The sequence below is a fragment of the Oncorhynchus mykiss genome, chromosome 18, assembly GCF_013265735.2.
Source record: "Oncorhynchus mykiss isolate Arlee chromosome 18, USDA_OmykA_1.1, whole genome shotgun sequence".
Classification (NCBI taxonomy): Eukaryota; Metazoa; Chordata; class Actinopteri; order Salmoniformes; family Salmonidae; genus Oncorhynchus; species Oncorhynchus mykiss.
In genome coordinates this window covers 61,085,141-61,106,652 of record NC_048582.1, presented here as the reverse complement: position 1 = coordinate 61,106,652, position 21,512 = coordinate 61,085,141, and the positions used below count along the sequence as shown (strand labels likewise).

The 21,512-nt window shown below is 46.3% G+C and overlaps 1 protein-coding gene across 1 annotated transcript in view; it reads right to left on the bottom strand.

Moving 5' to 3' along the window:
* LOC110496654 (gamma-aminobutyric acid type B receptor subunit 2) overlaps window positions 1-21,512 on the bottom strand; it is a 432,145-nt gene that overhangs the window by 150,953 nt on the left and 259,680 nt on the right. The gene's annotated exons all lie outside the window — the stretch shown is intronic.

Sequence of the window (21,512 nt, the reverse complement as noted above, 5' to 3'; positions counted from 1 at the left end):
GACATCAGTTATTTCTCCATTAATTTAGTCTCAGTATCCCCCCCAGCTGAAACCATTTGTAATTGTCAATTAATACGTTAGAATATAAATCAGGCTCAAGAAAATTGCCTCTTGGTTCCCGTTGAGTCTCAAGCACTCGATATTAAACCGAGGAGGAAGTGAGCTCCATGTGTTCCTTAGCTAATGTTGACTTAACCCCGGGAGAGTAGTGGTCTTTTAGGGGCTCTGGGGGAAAACATGCATCTGTTACTGCTGACACATTAGGGCACAGAAATATATTTGCTTAGGAGGTCATGTATACTGAAAAGTGTGTCTCATAGTAGACCCAGGTGTGTATGAGTGAAAATAGTGAAAAGGAAGATAAAATTCATCATCAACAAATAGGATCTGGCCAGAAATACTTTAATCAGGTATAGAACCCATTGCCCTCTATGGTTGTGATGTCTGGGGTCCACTCACAAACAACAAATTGAGACAATGCATGTGTAACAGTTTAGACTTTACGTCCGTACCCTCGCCCCGACCTGGGCGCGAACCAGGGACGCTCTGCACACATCAACAGTCACCCTCGAAGCATCGTTACCCATCGCTCCACAAAAGCCACAGCCCTTGCAGCGCAAGGGGAACCACTACTTCAAGGTCTCAGAGCGAGTGACGTCACCGATTGAAACGCTACCAGCACGCACCACCGCTAACTAGCTAGCAATTTCGCATCGGCTACACATGCAGGATTCTGCAAAAACATCCTCTGTGTTCAACGTAAAATACCAAATAATGCATGAAGAGCAGAATTAGGACGATACGCACTAATGATCAAAATCCTGAAAGAGAGCCGTTAAATTCTGCAACCACCTAAAAGGAAGCCATTCCCAAACCTTCCATAACAAAGCCATCAAAGCTCTGTTCACAAACACAAACAGACCCCACAGAGCCCCAGTACAGCAACACAATTAGACCCAACCAAATCATGAGAAAACAAAAAGATCATTACTTGACACATTGGAAAGAATTAACAAAAAAACAGAGCAAATTGGAATGTTATTTGTCCCTAAACAGAGAGTACAAAGTGGCAGTATACCTGACCACTGTGACTGACCCAAAACTAAGAAAAGCTTTGACTATGTACAGACTCAGTGAGCATAGCCTTGCTATTGGGAGAGGCTGCCATAGGCAGACCTGGCTCTCAAGAGAAGACAGGCTATGTGCACACTGCCCACCAAATGAGGTGGAAACCGAGCTGCACTTCCTAACCTCCTGCCAAATGTATGACCATACTAGAGACACATATTTCCCTCAGATTACACAGCTCACAAGGAATTTGAAAAGCAATCAGAGAAGAACAAACACCATTGTAAATACAACCCATATTTATGTTTATTTATTTTTTAGTACTTAAACTATTTGCATTTTTACAACACTAGCCATAATATAACATTTAATATTATTTTAAAACATTTATGAGTGTAATGTTTATTGTTATGTTTACATTGCCAAAGCAAGTGCAATTTAAAATAAACAAATGTGAAATAAACAATTAGAAATGATGTTTCCCATTCCAATAAAGCCCTTTGAATTTAAATTGAGAGAGAGAGAGAGAGAGAGAGAGAGAGAGAGGGAGAGAGAGAGAGAGAGAGAGAGAGAGAGAGAGAGAGAGAGAGAGAGGGAGAGAGAGAGAGAGCGAGAACCCCCGGGGGAGGGGGGGGGGGCTCTTAAAGTGAAGATTCAAGCAGAGGGGCTGCAGGGCTCCAGCGCTACAGAGAGGAGGTCTGCAGAAGGCTGACCAGCCGTCGAGGCGAGAGGGGAACTCCAGAGGGTTAAGAGGGTTCGGCCCAGCCCTGGAGCGGGGGGGAGGGAGGGGGGGGCGGTTGAGTACGCTACAGTGTGATGTGATGAAAGTTAACCCTGCAGTGGCCTGTCAATTGAACCAGAATAGACACATAAACAGGAAGCATTGTGAGTCAGCTACAGGAAATGCTACAGTGTACTACAGCACTATCTAGGCAGGTCGAATCAAATTTTATTTGTCACATACACATGGTTAGCAGATGTTAATGCGAGTGTAGCGGAATGCTTGTGCTTCTAGTTCCGACCATGCAGTAATATCTAACCTAACAATTTCACAACAACTACCTTATACACAAGTCTAAAGGAATTAATAAGAATATGTACATAAAAATATATGAATGAGCGATGGCCGAAAAGCATAGGCAAGATGCAGTAGATGGTATAGAGTACAGTATATACATATGAGATGAGTAATGTAGAGTTTGTAAACATTATATTAAGTGGCATTGTTTAAAGTGGCTAGTGATACATTTTTTACATCAATTTTCCATTTTTAAAGTGGCTGGAGTTGAGTCAGTATGTTGGCAGCAGCCACTCAATGTTAGTGATGGCTGTTTAACAGTCTGATGGCCTTGAGATAGAAGCTGTTTTTCAGTCTCTCGGTCCCTGCTTTGATGCACCTGTACTTACCTCGCCTTCTGGATGATAGAGGGGTAAACAGACAGTGGCTCGGATGGTTGTTGTCCTTGATGATCTTTTTGGCCTTCCTGTGACATCGGGTGGTGTAGGTGTTCTGGAGGGCAGGTAGTTTGCCCCCGGTGATGCGTTGTGCAGACCTCACTACCCTCTGGAGAGCCTTACGGTTGTGGGCTGAGCAGTTGCCGTACCAGGCGGTGATACAGTACGACAGGATGCTCTCGATTGTGCATCTGTAAAAGTTTGTGAGTGTTTTTGGTGACAAGCCAAATTTCTTCAGCCTCCTGAGGTTGAAGAGGCGCTGCTGCACCTTCTTCACCACGCTGTCTGTTTGGGTGGACCATTTCAGTTTGTCCGTGATGTGTACGCCGAGGAACTTAAAACTTTCCACCTTGTCCACTACTGTCCTGTCAATGTGGATAGGGGGATGCTCCCTCTGCTGTTTCCTGAAGTCCACGATCATCTCCTTTGTTTTGTTGACATTGAGCGTGAGGTTATTTTCTCCTCCCTCCTCCCTGTAGGCCATCTCGTCGTTGTTGGTAATCAAGCCTACCACTGTAGTGTTGTCTGCAAACTTGATGATTGAGTTGGAGGCGTGCGTGGCCACACAGTCATGGGTGAACAGGGAGTACAGGAGAGGGCTCAGAACGCACCCTTGTGGGGCCCCAGTGTTGAGGATCAGCGGGGTGGATTTGTTGTTTTGTTGGATTTGTTGTTGTTTGCCCGTCAGGAAGTCCAGGACCCAGTTGCACAGGGCGGGGTCGAGACCCAGGGTCTCGAGCTTAATGACGAGTTTGGAGGGTACTATGGTGTTAAATGCTAAGGTGAAAAAAGGCTTTAAGAGCCACGTGGCGTGAGTCAGTCATTTTGTGTTTGGGGTGTGTCTGTGTGTTAATCCATATGTGTATCTGTGTACTTCACTTGTAAACAGCATATCTAGGACATGTTGGCCCCCTCTACCCTCAATTCATTGGGAAGCTACTATATAGTTGATGCAATGAGCCAACACAGTGGTAGGTAATGGACGTGGGGGGTAGATGATAATGTGAAGAGAAAGAGGTTTGCCTCCCTGTGCCATGTTGACTCCCATAGTGGGTCATCTTTCTGTGGACTATGGTTGTGTTCCAAATGGCACCCTATTCCCTAATAAGTACTTTTCACCAGGGCCCATCAGAAAACCCATAAGGATCTGGTCAAAAGAAGTGTACTACATACTGTAGGGAGTAGGGGGCCATTTAAGACGCAACCAGGGCACACTCATTCTCCCTGATTCATTCTCTTGGCCTCACAAACTGCTAGCTATAGCTCAACCACCAATTCCTCTATGCTCAATTCTCAACAGCTATGACAAAATGTACTGTTGAACTAAGCCGGTTCAATAAACACACACGTAGGGAACGTGCGTAAGATCATGCACATGCACACATGCACACACACAAACACTCACTCGCACACAGACATTCTGTGGGGCCGCAGATGGATTTGTCCACTTCTGTTGGGAATGGAAGGAACATGACATCTATCAAATGGAAAAGCTCTTGAGAGAGACAAGGGCTGCTCTTCTTGGAAACCGTCTGTCAGTGTATTCAAGTGTCTCCTTCTTTATGTCTGATTTAGGCCCGTAGATCCTTGACAGCATCAGAACAAAATGTATTAGCTTGTCTGCTCCAACGTATTGTTCCTGAAGAGCAAAACCAGCTTGTATTGATCCAGTAACTTTGCCAAGATGTTGTCTACTCATAGCAGAGCATTGAGCTAATGTTGGACAACTGTAGTATGATGTAGTATTTACAGTTAACTATAGTATAAATACGGTATTTAAAAAAAATATATAGGTACAATAGTAATGAATGTAGTTGTTTGCGGATTGTAGTATACTGTAAAGGAAAGGGGGATACCTAGTCAGCTGTACAATTGAAATGTGTCTTCTGTATTTAACCCAACCCCTCTGAATCACTGTGGTATTTACTGTAATGTTTTTGGGATTGTAGTATATTGTAGTATTTACTGTAGTATTTTTTCGGACTGCTCTATACTGTAGAAGTTACTGTAGTATTTTTGTGGATTGTACTATAATGTAGTATTTACTGTAGTGTTTTTGCATAAATTACCATAATATTGAGTGTTTTTGTTTGATTATGTTTGACATAGAAATGGAGTCGTTCTCCTTCAGGAAACTTACTGGAAAAATACAAAAAAAATGAATCTTCCATAACCTGTAGGTAGGTAAATAGGTAGGTAAATAGGTAGGTAGGAAAATAGGTAGGTAGGGAAATAGGTAGGTAGGTAAATAGGTAGGTAGATAGGTAGGTAGGTGGGTAGGTAGGTATGTATGTAAATATGTAGGTAGGTAAATATGTAGGTTGGTAAATAGGTAGGTCGGTAGGTAGGTAGGTAAATAGGTAGGTTGGTAAATAGGTAGGTAGGTAGGTAAATAGGTAGGTAGGTAAATAGGTAGGTAGGTAAATAGGTAGGTAGGTAAATAGGTAAATAGGTAGGTAAATAGGTAAATAGGTAAGTAGGTAAATAGGTAGGTAAATAGGTAGGTATGTATGTAAATAGGTAGGTAGGTAAATAGGTAGGGAGGTAGGGAGGTAAATAGGTAGGTTGGTAAATAGGTAGGTAGGTAGGTAAATAGGTAGGTAGGTAAATAGGTAGGTAGGTAGGTAGGTGGGTAGGTAGGTATGTAGGTAAATATGTAGGTAGGTATATAGGTAGGTTGGTAAATAGGTAGGTAGGTAGGTAGGTAAATAGGTAGGTAGGTAGGTAGGTAAATAGGTAGGTAGGTAAATAGGTAAATAGGTAGGTAAATAGGTAAATAGGTAGGTAGGTAAATAGGTAGGTAGGTAGGTAAATATGTAGGTAGGTAGGTAAATAGGTAGGTAGGTAGGTAAGTAAATAGGTAGGTAGGTAATGAGGTAGGTAGGTAAAATAGGTAGGTAGGTAAATAGGTAGGTACATAGGTAGGTAGGTAGGTAGGTAGGTAGGTAAATAGGTAGGTACGTAGGGAGGTAAATAGGTAGGTAGGTAAATAGGTAAATAGGTAGGTAGGTAAATAGGTAGGTGGGTAGGTAGGTAAATAGGTAGGTAGGTAGGTGGGTAGGTAGGTATGTAGGAAAATATGTAGGTAGGTATATAGGTAGGTTGGTAAATAGGTAGGTAGGTAGGTAAATAGGTAGGTTGGTAAATAGGTAGGTAGGTAGTTAAATAGGTAGGTAGGTAGGTAAATAGGTAGGTTGGTAAATAGGTAGGTAGGTAGGTAAATAGGTAAATAGGTAGGTAAATATGTAGGTAGGTAGGTAGGTAGGTAAATAGGTAGGTAGGTAAATATGTAGGTAGGTAGGTAGGTAAACAGGTAGGTAGGTAGGTAAATAGGTAGGTAGGTAAATAGGTATGTAGGAAAATAGGTAGGTACATAGGTAGGTAGGTAGGTAGGTAGGTAGGTAGGTAGGTAAATAGGTAGGTAGATAAATAGGTAGGTAGGTAGGTTGGTAAATAGGTAGGTATGTAGGTAAATATGTAGGTAAGTAAATAGGTAGGTTGGTAAATAGGTAGGTAGGTAAATAGGTTGGTAGGTAAATAGATAGGTAGGTAAATAGGTAGGTAGGTAGGTAGGTAGGTAGGTGGGTAGGTAGGTAGGTATGTAGGTAAATATGTAGGTAGGTAAATAGGTAGGTAGGTAAATAGGTAGGTAGGAAGGTAAATAGGTAGGTAGGTAAATAGGTAGGTAGTTAAATAGGTAGGTAGGTAAATAGGTTGGTAGGTAAATAGGTAGGTAGGTAGGTAGGTAAATAGGTGGGTGGGTGGGTGGGTGGGTGGGTAGGTAGGTAGGTAGGTAGGTAGGTAAATAGGTAGGTAGGTAGGTGGGTAGGTAGGTAGGTATGTAGGTAGGTGGGTAGGTAGGTAGGTATGTAGGTAAATATGTAGGTAGGTAAATAGGTAGGTAGGCAAATAGGTAGGTAGGAAGGTAAATAGGTAGGTAGGTAAATAGGTAGGTAGTTAAATAGGTAGGTAGGTAAATAGGTTGGTAGGTAAATAGGTAGGTAGGTAGGTAGGTAAATAGGTGGGTGGGTGGGTGGGTGGGTGGGTAGGTAGGTAGGTACATAGGTAGGTAGGTAGGTAGGTAGGTAGGTAGGGAGGTAAATAGGTAGGTAGGTAAATAGGTAAATAGGTAGGTAGGTAGGTAAATAGGTAGGTGGGTAGGTAGGTAAATAGGTAGGTAGGTAGGTGGGTAAATAGGTAGGTAGTTAAATAGGTAGGTAGGTAAATAGGTTGGTAGGTAAATAGGTAGGTAGGTAAATAGGTAGGTAGGTAGGTAGGTAGGTGGGTAGGTAGGTAGGTATGTAGGTAAATAGGTAGGTAGGAAGGTAAATAGGTAGGTAGGTAAATAGGTAGGTAGTTAAATAGGTAGGTAGGTAAATAGGTTGGTAGGTAAATAGGTAGGTAGGTAGGTAGGTAGGTAAATAGGTGGGTGGGTGGGTGGGTGGGTGGGTAGGTAGGTAGGTACATAGGTAGGTAGGTAGGTAGGTAGGTAGGGAGGTAAATAGGTTGGTAGGTAAATAGGTAGGTAGGTAAATAGGTAGGTAGGTAGGTAGGTAGGTGGGTATGTAGGTAAATATGTAGGTAGGTAAATATGTAGGTAGGTAAATAGGTAGGTAGGTAAATAGGTAGGTAGGAAGGTAAATAGGTAGGTAGGTAAATAGGTAGGTAGTTAAATAGGTAGGTAGGTAAATAGGTTGGTAGGTAAATAGGTAGGTAGGTAAATAGGTAGGTAGGTAGGTAGGTAGGTAGGTAGGTAGGTAGGTGGGTAGGTAGGTAGGTATGTAGGTAAATATGTAGGTAGGTAAATAGGTAGGTAGGTAAATAGGTAGGTAGGAAGGTAAATAGGTAGGTAGGTAAATAGGTAGGTAGTTAAATAGGTAGGTAGGTAAATAGGTTGGTAGGTAAATAGGTAGGTAGGTAGGTAGGTAAATAGGTGGGTGGGTGGGTGGGTGGGTGGGTGGGTGGGTGGGTAGGTAGGTAGGTAGGTAAATAGGTAGGTAGGTAGGTGGGTAGGTAGGTAGGTATGTAGGTAGGTGGGTAGGTAGGTAGGTATGTAGGTAAATATGTAGGTAGGTAAATAGGTAGGTAGGTAAATAGGTAGGTAGGAAGGTAAATAGGTAGGTAGGTAAATAGGTAGGTAGTTAAATAGGTAGGTAGGTAAATAGGTTGGTAGGTAAATAGGTAGGTAGGTAGGTAGGTAAATAGGTGGGTGGGTGGGTGGGTGGGTGGGTGGGTAGGTAGGTAGGTACATAGGTAGGTAGGTAGGTAGGTAGGGAGGTAAATAGGTAGGTAGGTAAATAGGTAAATAGGTAGGTAGGTAGGTAAATAGGTAGGTGGGTAGGTAGGTAAATAGGTAGGTAGGTAGGTGGGTAGGTAGGTATGTAGGTAAATATGTAGGTAGGTATATAGGTAGGTTGGTAAATAGGTAGGTAGGTTGGTAAATAGGTAGGTAGGTAGTTAAATAGGTAGGTAGGTAGGTAAATAGGTAGGTTGGTAAATAGGTAGGTAGGTAGGTAAATAGGTAAATAGGTAGGTAAATAGGTAGGTAGGTAGGTAGGTAGGTAAATAGGTAGGTAGGTAAATATGTAGGTAGGTAGGTAGGTAAATAGGTAGGTAGGTAAATAGGTAGGTAGGTAAATAGGTATGTAGGAAAATAAGTAGGTACATAGGTAGGTAGGTAGGTAGATAAATAGGTAGGTAGATAAATAGGTAGGAAGGTAGGTTGGTAAATAGGTAGGTATGTAGGTAAATATGTAGGTAAGTAAATAGGTAGGTTGGTAAATAGGTAGGTAGGTAGGTAGGTAGGTAAATAGGTAGGTTGGTAAATAGGTAGGTAGGTAAATAGGTTGGTAGGTAAATAGGTAGGTAGGTAAATAGGTAGGTAGGTAGGTAGGTAGGTGGGTAGGTATGTAGGTAAATATGTAGGTAGGTAAATAGGTGGGTGGGTAGGTAGGTAGGTAGGTAGGTAGGTAGGTAGGTAGGTAAATAGGTAGGTAGGTAGGTGGGTAGGTAGGTAGGTATGTAGGTAAATATGTAGGTAGGTAAATAGGTAGGTAGGTAAATAGGTAGGTAGGAAGGGAAATAGGTAGGTAGGTAAATGGGTAGGTAGTTAAATAGGTAGGTAGGTAAATAGGTTGGTAGGTAAATAGGTAGGTGGGTGGGTGGGTGGGTAGGTAGGTAGGTAGGTAGGTAGGTAGGTAGGTGGGTAGGTAAAGGTAGGTAAGTAAATGGGTGGGTGGGTGGGTAGGTAGGTAGGTAGGTAGGTAGGTAGGTAGGTAGGTAGGGAGGGAGGTAAATAGGTAGGTAGGTAAATAGGTAGGTGGGTAGGTAGGTAAATAGGTAGGTAGGTAGGTAGGTGGGTAGGTAGGTAAATAGGTAGGTACATAGGTAGGTAGGTAGGTAAATAGGTAGGTAGGTAGGGAGGTAAATAGGTAGGTAGGTAAATAGGTAAATAGGTAGGTAGGTAAATAGGTAGGTGGGTAGGTAGGTAAATAGGTAGGTAGGTAGGTGGGTAGGTAGGTATGTGGGTAAATATGTAGGTAGGTATATAGGTAGGTTGGAAAATAGGTAGGTAAGTAGGTAAATAGGCAGGTTGGTAAATAGGTAGGTAGATAGTTAAATAGGTAGGTAGGTAGGTAAATAGGTAGGTTGGTAAATAGGTAGGTAGGTAGGTAAATAGGTGAATAGGTAGGTAGGTAAATATGTAGGTAGGTAGGTAGGTAAATATGTAGGTAGGTAGGTAGGTAAATAGGTATGTAGGAAAATAGGTAGGTACATAGGTAGGTAGGTAGGTAGGTATGTAGGTAGGTAAATAGGTAGGTAGGTAAATAGGTAGGTAGGTAGGTTGGTAAATAGGTAGGTATGTAGGTAAATATGTAGGTAAGTAAATAGGTAGATTGGTAAATAGGTAGGTAGGTAGGTAGGTAAATAGGTAAGTTGGTAAATAGGTAGGTAGGTAAATAGGTTGGTAGGTAAATAGGTAGGTAGGTAAATAGGTAGGTAGGTAGGTAGGTAGGTAGGTGGGTAGGTAGGTAGGTAGGTATGTAGGTAAATATGTAGGTAGGTAAATAGGTAGGTAGGTAAATAGGTAGGTAGGAAGGTAAATAGGTAGGTAGGTAGGTAAATAGGTGGGTGGGTGGGTGGGTGGGTGGGTAGGTAGGTAAATAGGTAGGTAGGTAGGTAGGTAAATAGGTAGGTAGGCAGATGGGTAGGTAGGTAAAAGGGTAGGTAGGTAGGTAGGTAGGTAGGTAGGTAGGTAGGTAGGTAGGTAGGTAGGTAGGTAGGTAGGTAGGTTGGTAAGTAGGTGGTCTGTGGGTGTGAGGCCGGTTGGACGTACTGCCAAATTCTCTAAAACAACATTGGATGCGGCTTATGGTAGAGAAATTGACATTCAATTATCATGCAAAAGCTCTGGGGGATATTCCTTCAGTCGGCATGCCAATTGCACGCTACCTCAAAACTTGAGACATCTGTGGCATTGTGCTATGTGACAAAATTGTCCCCAGCACAAGGTGCACCTGTGTAATGATTATTCTGTTTCATCAGGTTCTTGATATGCCACACTTGTCATTTGGATTGACTATCTTGGCAAAGGAGAAATGCTCACTAACAGGGATGTAAACAAATGTGTGCAAAAAACGTGAGAGAAATAATTTTTGGGGGGAGTATGGAAAATGTCTGGGACCTGGGACCAACCCTTTACATGTTGCGTTTATATTTATGTTCAGTATATATTCCCTACGGTGTAAGTAAATATTATAATACTGTGAGAGGAAGAGAAAGAGAGAGGCCGATGGAATGACAACATGTTTTTAAGGAAAACAGCTACTTTACATTCACAAAAACCCATTAAAACCATGAGACATTTTTCTTTGTGAAGTCTCCAATTCAAACCCATTATCCCCATCAAACAGACACAAAACCCCACCTAAGCCATCTATACAAACAGAGACGCAGTGTTCTCACACACACAAGGTCATTAAAGAACACCAGTGTGTCATTACAGAACACCAGTGTGTTTTTGTATGTGTGAGTTTGTGTGTGCGTGCGTACACGTGTCTGTCTGCCTGACTGTCTGCGTGTGCGTGTGCGCTCTCTCTCTATCTCTCATACACACATAACACACACTTCTGCACACATGCAGTACAGAAGTAATCCAGGTAATGGCCCAAGTAACACCCAGCAGCATTGTGCAGGTGTCTGCTTCCTGTCATGACCCATCCATACCATTAACCTCACAGACCCCATTCAGCCTGGCAGGCCTCACCTGAGAACCTCCCAGACCCCATTCAGCCTGAAAGGCCTCATCTGAGATCAGCCTCCCAGACCCCATTCATCCTGAAAGACCTCATCTGAGATCAGCCTCCCAGACCCCATTCAGCCTGGCGGGCTGCACCTGAGATCAGCCTCCCAGACCGGGGGGAGGGGGGTTCCCGCTACCCGCCCACAGGGCATGGCAAGAGGGGATTATGGAATTACAGAGAGGAAGAATGTAGGGATGGCAAGTGAATACAGGATACGGTAGAGACCTGCTGACAATAGGATAGAGGTATTTGGGTGACGTATTTGGGTTGGTGTATGTGTGTGTGTGTGTGTGTGTGTGTGTGTGTGTGTGTGTGTGTGTGTGTGCGTGCATGCGTGCGTGCGTGCGTATGTGTGTGTGTGTGTGTGTGTGTGTTTGTGTGCGTGCGTGCGTGCGTTTGTGTGTGTGTGTGTGTGTACGTGCGTGCGTGCATGCGTGCGTGTGCGTGCGTGCGTGCGTTTGTGTGTGTGTGTGTGTGTACGTGCGTGCATGCGTGCGTGTGTGTGTGTGTGTGTGCGTGTGCGTGCGTGTGTCTATATCAGAGTGAAAGACAGAGAGGAAAGGGGGAGAAAGGGACAAAAATATTTCTTTACAGTCTGTGCTAGCCTGGGATTCCCCATAATCCCATAATCCACACACACACACCAACACACACACACAGAAGGGGACAGGCTGGGTGAAACGACAATGTCAGTGTTTTGAGTTAAAAGTGTTTAATGCCCAAGTACTGCAAGAGGACATTAGCAAAGTATGATTATATTTAAAGGCAGTCTTTAAAAATCACCAGAAAACACAGGCTAAATACCAGGGTAAGGACAGACTAAAGACCAGGATCAGGCTAAAGACCAGGGTCAAGGACAGACTAAAGACCAAGATCAGGCTAAAGACCAGGATCAGGACAGACTAAAGACCAGGATCAGGCTAAAGACCAGGATCAGGACAGACTAAAGACCAGGATCAGGCTAAAGACCAGGATCAGGACAGACTAAACACCAAGATCAGGCTAAAGACCAGGGTCAGGACAGACTAAAGACCAGGATCAGGCTAAAGACCAGGGTCAGGTGAGACTAAAGATCAGGATCAGGCTAAAGACCAGGGTCAGGTCAGGCTAAAGACCAGGGTCAGGCTAAAGACCAGGGTCAGGTCAGACTAAATACCAGGGTCAGGTCAAGCTAAAGACCAGGATCAGGTCAGACTAAAGACCAGGATCGGGTCAGGCTAAAGACCAGGATCGGGTCAGACTAAAGACCAGGATCAGGTCAGACTAAAGACCAGGATCAGATCAGGCTAAAGACCAGGATGGGTCAGGATAAAGACCAGGATCAGGTCAGGCTAAAGACCAAGATCAGGTCAGGCTAAAGACCAGGATCAAGACAGACTAAAGACCAGGGTCAGGGCAGACTAAAGACCAGGATCAGGCTAAAGACCAGGATCAGGGCAGACTAAAGACCAGGATCAGGCTAAAGACCAGGATCAGGACAGACTAAAGACCAGGATCAGGCTAAAGACCAGGAACAGGACAGACTAAAGACCAGGATCAGGCTAAAGACCAGGATCAGGACAGACTAAAGACCAAGATCAGGCTAAAGACCAGGGTCAGGACAGACTAAAGACCAGGATCAGGCTAAAGACCAGGGTCAGGTGAGACTAAAGATCAGGATCAGGCTAAAGACCAGGGTCAGGTCAGGCTAAAGACCGGGATCAGGCCAAAGACCAGGGTCAGGTCAGACTAACGACCAGGATCAGGCCAGGCTAAAGACCAGGGTCAGGTCAGGATAAAGACCAGGATCAGGTCAGGCTAAAGACCAGGGTCAGGTAAGGCTAAAGACCGGGATCGGGTCAGGCTAAAGACCAGGATCAGGACAGACTAAAGACCAGGATCAGGCTAAAGACCAGGATCAGGACAGACTAAAGACCAGGATCAGGCTAAAGACCAGGATCAGGACAGACTAAACACCAAGATCAGGCTAAAGACCAGGGTCAGGACAGACTAAAGACCAGGATCAGGCTAAAGACCAGGGTCAGGTGAGACTAAAGATCAGGATCAGGCTAAAGACCAGGGCCAGGTCAGGCTAAAGACCAGGGTCAGGCTAAAGACCAGGGTCAGGTCAGACTAAAGACCAGGATCAGGTCAGGCTAAAGACCAGGGTCAGGTCAGGCTAAAGACCGGGATCGGGTCAGGCTAAAGACCAGGATCAGGACAGACTAAAGACCAGGATCAGGCTAAAGACCAGGATCAGGACAGACTAAAGACCAGGATCAGGCTAAAGACCAGGATCAGGACAGACTAAACACCAAGATCAGGCTAAAGACCAGGGTCAGGACAGACTAAAGACCAGGATCAGGCTAAAGACCAGGGTCAGGTGAGACTAAAGATCAGGATCAGACTAAAGACCAGGATCGGGTCAGGCTAAAGACCAGGATCGGGTCAGACTAAAGACCAGGATCAGGTCAGACTAAAGACCAGGATCAGATCAGGCTAAAGACCAGGATGGGTCAGGATAAAGACCAGGATCAGGCCAGGCTAAAGACCAAGATCAGGTCAGGCTAAAGACCAGGATCAAGACAGACTAAAGACCAGGGTCAGGGCAGACTAAAGACCAGGATCAGGCTAAAGACCAGGATCAGGGCAGACTAAAGACCAGGATCAGGCTAAAGACCAGGATCAGGACAGACTAAAGACCAGGATCAGGCTAAAGACCAGGAACAGGACAGACTAAAGACCAGGATCAGGCTAAAGACCAGGATCAGGACAGACTAAAGACCAAGATCAGGCTAAAGACCAGGGTCAGGACAGACTAAAGACCAGGATCAGGCTAAAGACCAGGGTCAGGTGAGACTAAAGATCAGGATCAGGCTAAAGACCAGGGTCAGGTCAGGCTAAAGACCGGGATCAGGCCAAAGACCAGGGTTAGGTCAGACTAACGACCAGGATCAGGCCAGGCTAAAGACCAGGGTCAGGTCAGGATAAAGACCAGGATCAGGTCAGGCTAAAGACCAGGGTCAGGTCAGGCTAAAGACCGGGATCGGGTCAGGCTAAAGACCAGGATCAGGACAGACTAAAGACCAGGATCAGGCTAAAGACCAGGATCAGGACAGACTAAAGACCAAGATTAGGCTAAAGACCAGGGTCAGGACAGACTAAAGACCAGGATCAAGCTAAAGACCAGGGTCAGGTGAGACTAAATATAAGGATCAGGCAAAAGACCAGGATCAGATCAGGCTAAAGACCAGGATCAGGCAAGACTACAGACCAGGGGCAGGTCAGACTAAAGACCAGGATCAGGTCAGACTAAAGACCAGGATCAGGTCAGGCTAAAGACCAGGATCAGGCTAAAGACCAGGATCAGGCTAAAGACCAGAATCAGGGCAGACTAAAGTCCAGGATCAGGCTAAAGACCAGGGTCAGGTCAGGCTAAAGACCAGGATCAGGTCAGGCTAAAGACCGGGATCGGGTCAGGCTAAAGACCAGGATCAGGTCAGACTAAATACCAGGGTCAGGTCAGAATAAAGACCAGGGTCAGGCCAGACCAAAGACCAGGGTCAGGCCAGACTAAAGACCAGGATCAGGTCAGTCTAAAGACCAGGATCAGGCTAAAGACCAGGATCAGGTCAGGCTAAAGACCAGGGTCAGGACAGACTAATGACCAGGGTCAGGCTAAAGACCAGGGGCAGGTCAGACTAAAGACCAGGATCAGGTCAGACTAAAGACCAGGGTCAGGTCAGGCTAAAGACCAGGATCAGGTCAGGCTAAAGACAAGGGTCAGGCTAAAGACCAGGGGCAGGTCAGACTAAAGACCAGGATCAGGTCAGACTAAAAACCAGGATCAGGTCAGATGAAAGACCAGGATCAGATCAGGCTAAATACCAGGATCAGATCAGGCTAAAGACCAGGATCAGGTCAGACTAAAGACCAGGATCAGGCTAAAGACCAGGGTCAGGTCAGACTAAAGACCAGGGTCAGGCTAAAGACCAGGGTCAGGTCAGACTAAATACCAGGGTCAGGTCAGGCTAAAGACCAGGACCAGGTCAGACTAAAGACCAGGATCGGGTCAGGCTAAAGACCAGGATCGGGTCAGACTAAAGACCAGGATCAGGTCGGACTAAAGACCAGGATCAGATCAGGCTAAAGACCAGGATCGGGTCAGGATAAAGACCAGGATCAGGCCAGGCTAAAGACCAAGAACAGGTCAGGCTAAAGACCAGGATCAAGACAAACTAAAGACCAGGGTCAGGGCAGACTAAAGACCAGGATCAGGCTAAAGACCAGGAACAGGAGAGACTAAAGACCAGGATCAGGCTAAAGACCAGGATCAGGACAGACTAAAGACCAAGATCAGGCTAAAGACCAGGGTCAGGACAGACTAAAGACCAGGATCAGGCTAAAGACCAGGGTCAGGTGAGACTAAATATCAGGATCAGGCTAAAGACCAGGGTCAGGTCAGGCTAAAGACCAGGATCAGGTCAGGCTAAAGACCGGGATCGGGTCAGGCTAAAGACCAGGATCAGGACAGACTAAAGACCAGGATCAGGCTAAAGACCAGGATCAGGACAGACTAAAGACCAGGATCAGGCTAAAGACCAGGATCAGGACAGACTAAACACCAAGATCAGGCTAAAGACCAGGGTCAGGACAGACTAAAGACCAGGATCAGGCTAAAGACCAGGGTAAGGTGAGACTAAAGATCAGGATCAGACTAAAGACCAGGATCGGGTCAGGCTAAAGACCAGGATCGGGTCAGACTAAAGACCAGGATCAGGTCAGACTAAAGACCAGGATCAGATCAGGCTAAAGACCAGGATGGGTCAGGATAAAGACCAGGGTCAGGTCAGGCTAAAGACCGGGATCGGGTCAGGCTAAAGACCAGGATCAGGACAGACTAAAGACCAGGATCAGGCTAAAGACCAGGATCAGGACAGACTAAAGACCAAGATCAGGCTAAAGACCAGGGTCAGGACAGACTAAAGACCAGGATCAGGCTAAAGACCAGGGTCAGGTGAGACTAAAGATCAGGATCAGGCTAAAGACCAGGGTCAGGTCAGGCTAAAGACCGGGATCAGGCCAAAGACCAGGGTTAGGTCAGACTAACGACCAGGATCAGGCCAGGCTAAAGACCAGGGTCAGGTCAGGATAAAGACCAGGATCAGGTCAGGCTAAAGACCAGGGTCAGGTCAGGCTAAAGACCGGGATCGGGTCAGGCTAAAGACCAGGATCAGGACAGACTAAAGACCAGGATCAGGCTAAAGACCAGGATCAGGACAGACTAAAGACCAAGATTAGGCTAAAGACCAGGGTCAGGACAGACTAAAGACCAGGATCAAGCTAAAGACCAGGGTCAGGTGAGACTAAATATCAGGATCAGGCAAAAGACCAGGATCAGATCAGGCTAAAGACCAGGATCAGGCAAGACTACAGACCAGGGGCAGGTCAGACTAAAGACCAGGATCAGGTCAGACTAAAGACCAGGATCAGGTCAGGCTAAAGACCAGGATCAGGCTAAAGACCAGGATCAGGCTAAAGACCAGAATCAGGGCAGACTAAAGTCCAGGATCAGGCTAAAGACCAGGGTCAGGTCAGGCTAAAGACCAGGATCAGGTCAGGCTAAAGACCGGGATCGGGTCAGGCTAAAGACCAGGATCAGGTCAGACTAAATACCAGGGTCAGGTCAGAATAAAGACCAGGGTCAGGCCAGACCAAAGACCAGGGTCAGGCCAGACTAAAGACCAGGATCAGGTCAGTCTAAAGACCAGGATCAGGCTAAAGACCAGGATCAGGTCAGGCTAAAGACCAGGGTCAGGACAGACTAATGACCAGGGTCAGGCTAAAGACCAGGGGCAGGTCAGACTAAAGACCAGGGTCAGGTCAGGCTAAAGACCAGGATCAGGTCAGGCTAAAGACCAGGGTCAGGCTAAAGACCAGGGGCAGGTCAGACTAAAGACCAGGATCAGGTCAGACTAAAAACCAGGATCAGGTCAGATGAAAGACCAGGATCAGATCAGGCTAAATACCAGGATCAGATCAGGCTAAAGACCAGGATCAGGTCAGACTAAAGACCAGGATCAGGCTAAAGACCAGGGTCAGGTCAGACTAAAGACCAGGGTCAGGCTAAAGACCAGGGTCAGGTCAGACTAAATACCAGGGTCAGGTCAGGCTAAAGACCAGGACCAGGTCAGACTAAAGACCAGGATCGGGTCAGGCTAAAGACCAGGATCGGGTCAGACTAAAGACCAGGATCAGGTCGGACTAAAGACCAGGATCAGATCAGGCTAAAGACCAGGATCGGGTCAGGATAAAGACCAGGATCAGGCCAGGCTAAAGACCAAGAACAGGTCAGGCTAAAGACCAGGATCAAGACAAACTAAAGACCAGGGTCAGGGCAGACTAAAGACCAGGATCAGGCTAAAGACCAGGAACAGGACAGACTAAAGACCAGGATCAGGCTAAAGACCAGGATCAGGACAGACTAAAGACCAAGATCAGGCTAAAGACCAGGGTCAGGACAGACTAAAGACCAGGATCAGGCTAAAGACCAGGGTCAGGTGAGACTAAATATCAGGATCAGGCTAAAGACCAGGATCGGGTCAGGCTAAAGACCAGGATCGGGTCAGACTAAAGACCAGGATCAGGTCAGACTAAAGACCAGGATCAGATCAGGCTAAAGACCAGGATGGGTCAGGATAAAGACCAGGATCAGGCCAGGCTAAAGACCAAGATCAGGTCAGGCTAAAGACCAGGATCAAGACAGACTAAAGACCAGGGTCAGGGCAGACTAAAGACCAGGATCAGGCTAAAGACCAGGATCAGGGCAGACTAAAGACCAGGATCAGGCTAAAGACCAGGATCAGGACAGACTAAAGACCAGGATCAGGCTAAAGACCAGGAACAGGACAGACTAAAGACCAGGATCAGGCTAAAGACCAGGATCAGGACAGACTAAAGACCAAGATCAGGCTAAAGACCAGGGTCAGGACAGACTAAAGACCAGGATCAGGCTAAAGACCAGGGTCAGGTGAGACTAAAGATCAGGATCAGGCTAAAGACCAGGGTCAGGTCAGGCTAAAGACCGGGATCAGGCCAAAGACCAGGGTTAGGTCAGACTAACGACCAGGATCAGGCCAGGCTAAAGACCAGGGTCAGGTCAGGATAAAGACCAGGATCAGGTCAGGCTAAAGACCAGGGTCAGGTCAGGCTAAAGACCGGGATCGGGTCAGGCTAAAGACCAGGATCAGGACAGACTAAAGACCAGGATCAGGCTAAAGACCAGGATCAGGACAGACTAAAGACCAAGATTAGGCTAAAGACCAGGGTCAGGACAGACTAAAGACCAGGATCAGGCTAAAGACCAGGGTCAGGTGAGACTAAATATCAGGATCAGGCAAAAGACCAGGATCAGATCAGGCTAAAGACCAGGATCAGGCAAGACTACAGACCAGGGGCAGGTCAGACTAAAGACCAGGATCAGGTCAGACTAAAGACCAGGATCAGGTCAGGCTAAAGACCAGGATCAGGCTAAAGACCAGGATCAGGCTAAAGACCAGAATCAGGGCAGACTAAAGTCCAGGATCAGGCTAAAGACCAGGGTCAGGTCAGGCTAAAGACCAGGATCAGGTCAGGCTAAAGACCGGGATCGGGTCAGGCTAAAGACCAGGATCAGGTCAGACTAAATACCAGGGTCAGGTCAGAATAAAGACCAGGGTCAGGCCAGACCAAAGTCCAGGGTCAGGCCAGACTAAAGACCAGGATCAGGTCAGTCTAAAGACCAGGATCAGGCTAAAGACCAGGATCAGGTCAGGCTAAAGACATGGGTCAGGACAGACTAATGACCAGGGTCAGGCTAAAGACCAGGGGCAGGTCAGACTAAAGACCAGGATCAGGTCAGACTAAAGACCAGGGTCAGGTCAGGCTAAAGACCAGGATCAGGTCAGGCTAAAGACCAGGGTCAGGCTAAAGACCAGGGGCAGGTCAGACTAAAGACCAGGATCAGGTCAGACTAAAAACCAGGATCAGGTCAGATGAAAGACCAGGATCAGATCAGGCTAAATACCAGGATCAGATCAGGCTAAAGACCAGGATCAGGTCAGACTAAAGACCAGGATCAGGCTAAAGACCAGGGTCAGGTCAGACTAAAGACCAGGGTCAGGCTAAAGACCAGGGTCAGGTCAGACTAAATACCAGGGTCAGGTCAGGCTAAAGACCAGGACCAGGTCAGACTAAAGACCAGGATCGGGTCAGGCTAAAGACCAGGATCGGGTCAGACTAAAGACCAGGATCAGGTCGGACTAAAGACCAGGATCAGATCAGGCTAAAGACCAGGATCGGGTCAGGATAAAGACCAGGATCAGGCCAGGCTAAAGACCAAGAACAGGTCAGGCTAAAGACCAGGATCAAGACAAACTAAAGACCAGGGTCAGGGCAGACTAAAGACCAGGATCAGGCTAAAGACCAGGAACAGGACAGACTAAAGACCAGGATCAGGCTAAAGACCAGGATCAGGACAGACTAAAGACCAAGATCAGGCTAAAGACCAGGGTCAGGACAGACTAAAGACCAGGATCAGGCTAAAGACCAGGGTCAGGTGAGACTAAATATCAGGATCAGGCTAAAGACCAGGATCAGATAAGGCTAAAGACCAGGATCAGGCAAGACTAAAGACCAGGATCAGGTCAGGCTAAAGACCAGGATCAGGCTAAAGACCAGGATCAAGCTAAAGACCAGGATCAGGGCAGACTAAAGACCAGGATCAGGCTAAAGACCAGGGTCAGGTCAGGCTAAAGACCAGGATCAGGTCAGGCTAAAGACCGGGATAGGGTCAGGCTAAAGACCAGGATCAGGTCAGACTAAATACCAGGGTCAGGTCAGAATAAAGACCAGGGTCAGGCCAGACCAAAGACCAGGGTCAGGCCAGACTAAAGACCAGGATCAGGTCAGTCTAAAGACCAGGATCAGGCTAAAGACCAGGATCAGGTCAGGCTAAAGACCAGGGATAGGACAGACTAACGACCAGGGTCAGGCTAAAGACAAGGGTCAGGTCAGACTAAAGACCAGGATAAGGTCAGACTAAAAACCAGGATCAGGTCAGAATAAAGACCAGGGTCAGGTCAGGCTAAAGACCAGGATCAGGCCAGGCTAAAGACCAGGGTCAGGCTAAAGACCAGGGGCAGGTCAGACTAAAGACCAGGATCAGGTCAGACTAAAAACCAGAATCAGGTCAGATGAAAGACCAGGATCAGAACAGGCTAAAGACCAGGGTCAGGTCAGACTAAAGACCAGGATCAGGCTAAAGACCAGGGTCAGGTCAGGATAAAGACCAGGATCAGGCAAGACTAAAGACCAGGGGTAGGTCAGACTAAATACCAGGGTCAGGTCAGACTAAAGACCAGGATCAGGGCAGACTAAAGACCAGGATCAGGATAAAGACCAGGGTCAGGTCAGGCTAAAGACCAGGATCAGGTCAGGCTAAAGACCAGGATCGGGTCAGGCTAAAGACCAGGATCAGGTCAGACTAAATACCAGGGTCAGGTCAGAATAAAGACCAGGGTCAGGCCAGACCAAAGTCCAGGGTCAGGCCAGACTAAAGACCAGGATCAGGTCAGTCTAAAGACCAGGATCAGGCTAAAGACCAGGATCAGGTCAGGCTAAAGACCACCAGGGTCAGGACAGACTAACGACCAGGGTCAGGCTAAAGACAAGGGTCAGGTCAGACTAAAAACCAGGATCAGGTCAGATGAAAGACCAGGATCAGATCAGGCTAAAGACCAGGGTCAGGTCAGACTAAAGACCAGGATGAGGCTAAAGACCAGGGTCAGGTCAGGCTAAAGACCAAATCAAAATCAAATCAAATTTTATTTGTCACATACACATGGTTAGCAGATGTTAATGCGAGTGTAGCGAAATGCTTGTGCTTCTAGTTCCGACAATGCAGTAATAACAAGTAATCTAACTAACAATTCCAAAACTACTGTCTTGTACACAGTGTAAGGGGATAAAGAATATGTACATAAGGATATATGAATGAGTGATGGTACAGAGCAGCATAGGCAAGATACAGTAGATGGTATCGAGTACAGTATGTACAAATGAGATGAGTATGTAAACAAAGTGGCATAGTTTAAAGTGGCTAGTGATACATGTATTACATAAGGATACAGTCGATGATATAGAGTACAGTATATACGTATGCATATGAGATGAATAATGTAGGGTAAGTAACATTATATAAGGTAGCATTGTTTAAAGTGGCTAGTGATATATTTACATCATTTCCCATCAATTCCCATTATTAAAGTGGCTGGAGTTGAGTCAGTGTCAGTGTGTTGGCAGCAGCCACTCAGTGTTAGTGGTGGCTGTCTAACAGTCTGATGGCCTTGAGATAGAAGCTGTTTTTCAGTCTCTCGGTCCCAGCTTTGATGCACCTGTACTGACCTCGCCTTCTGGATGATAGCGGGGTGAACAGGCAGTGGCTCGGGTGGTTGATGTCCTTGATGATCTTTATGGCCTTCCTGTGACATCGGGTGGTGTAGGTGTCCTGGAGGGCAGGTAGTTTGCCCCCGGTGATGCGTTGTGCAGACCTCACTACCCTCTGGAGAGCCTTACGGTTGAGGGCGGTGCAGTTGCCATACCAGGCGGTGATACAGCCCGCCAGGATGCTCTCGATTGTGCATCTGTAGAAGTTTGTGAGTGCTTTTG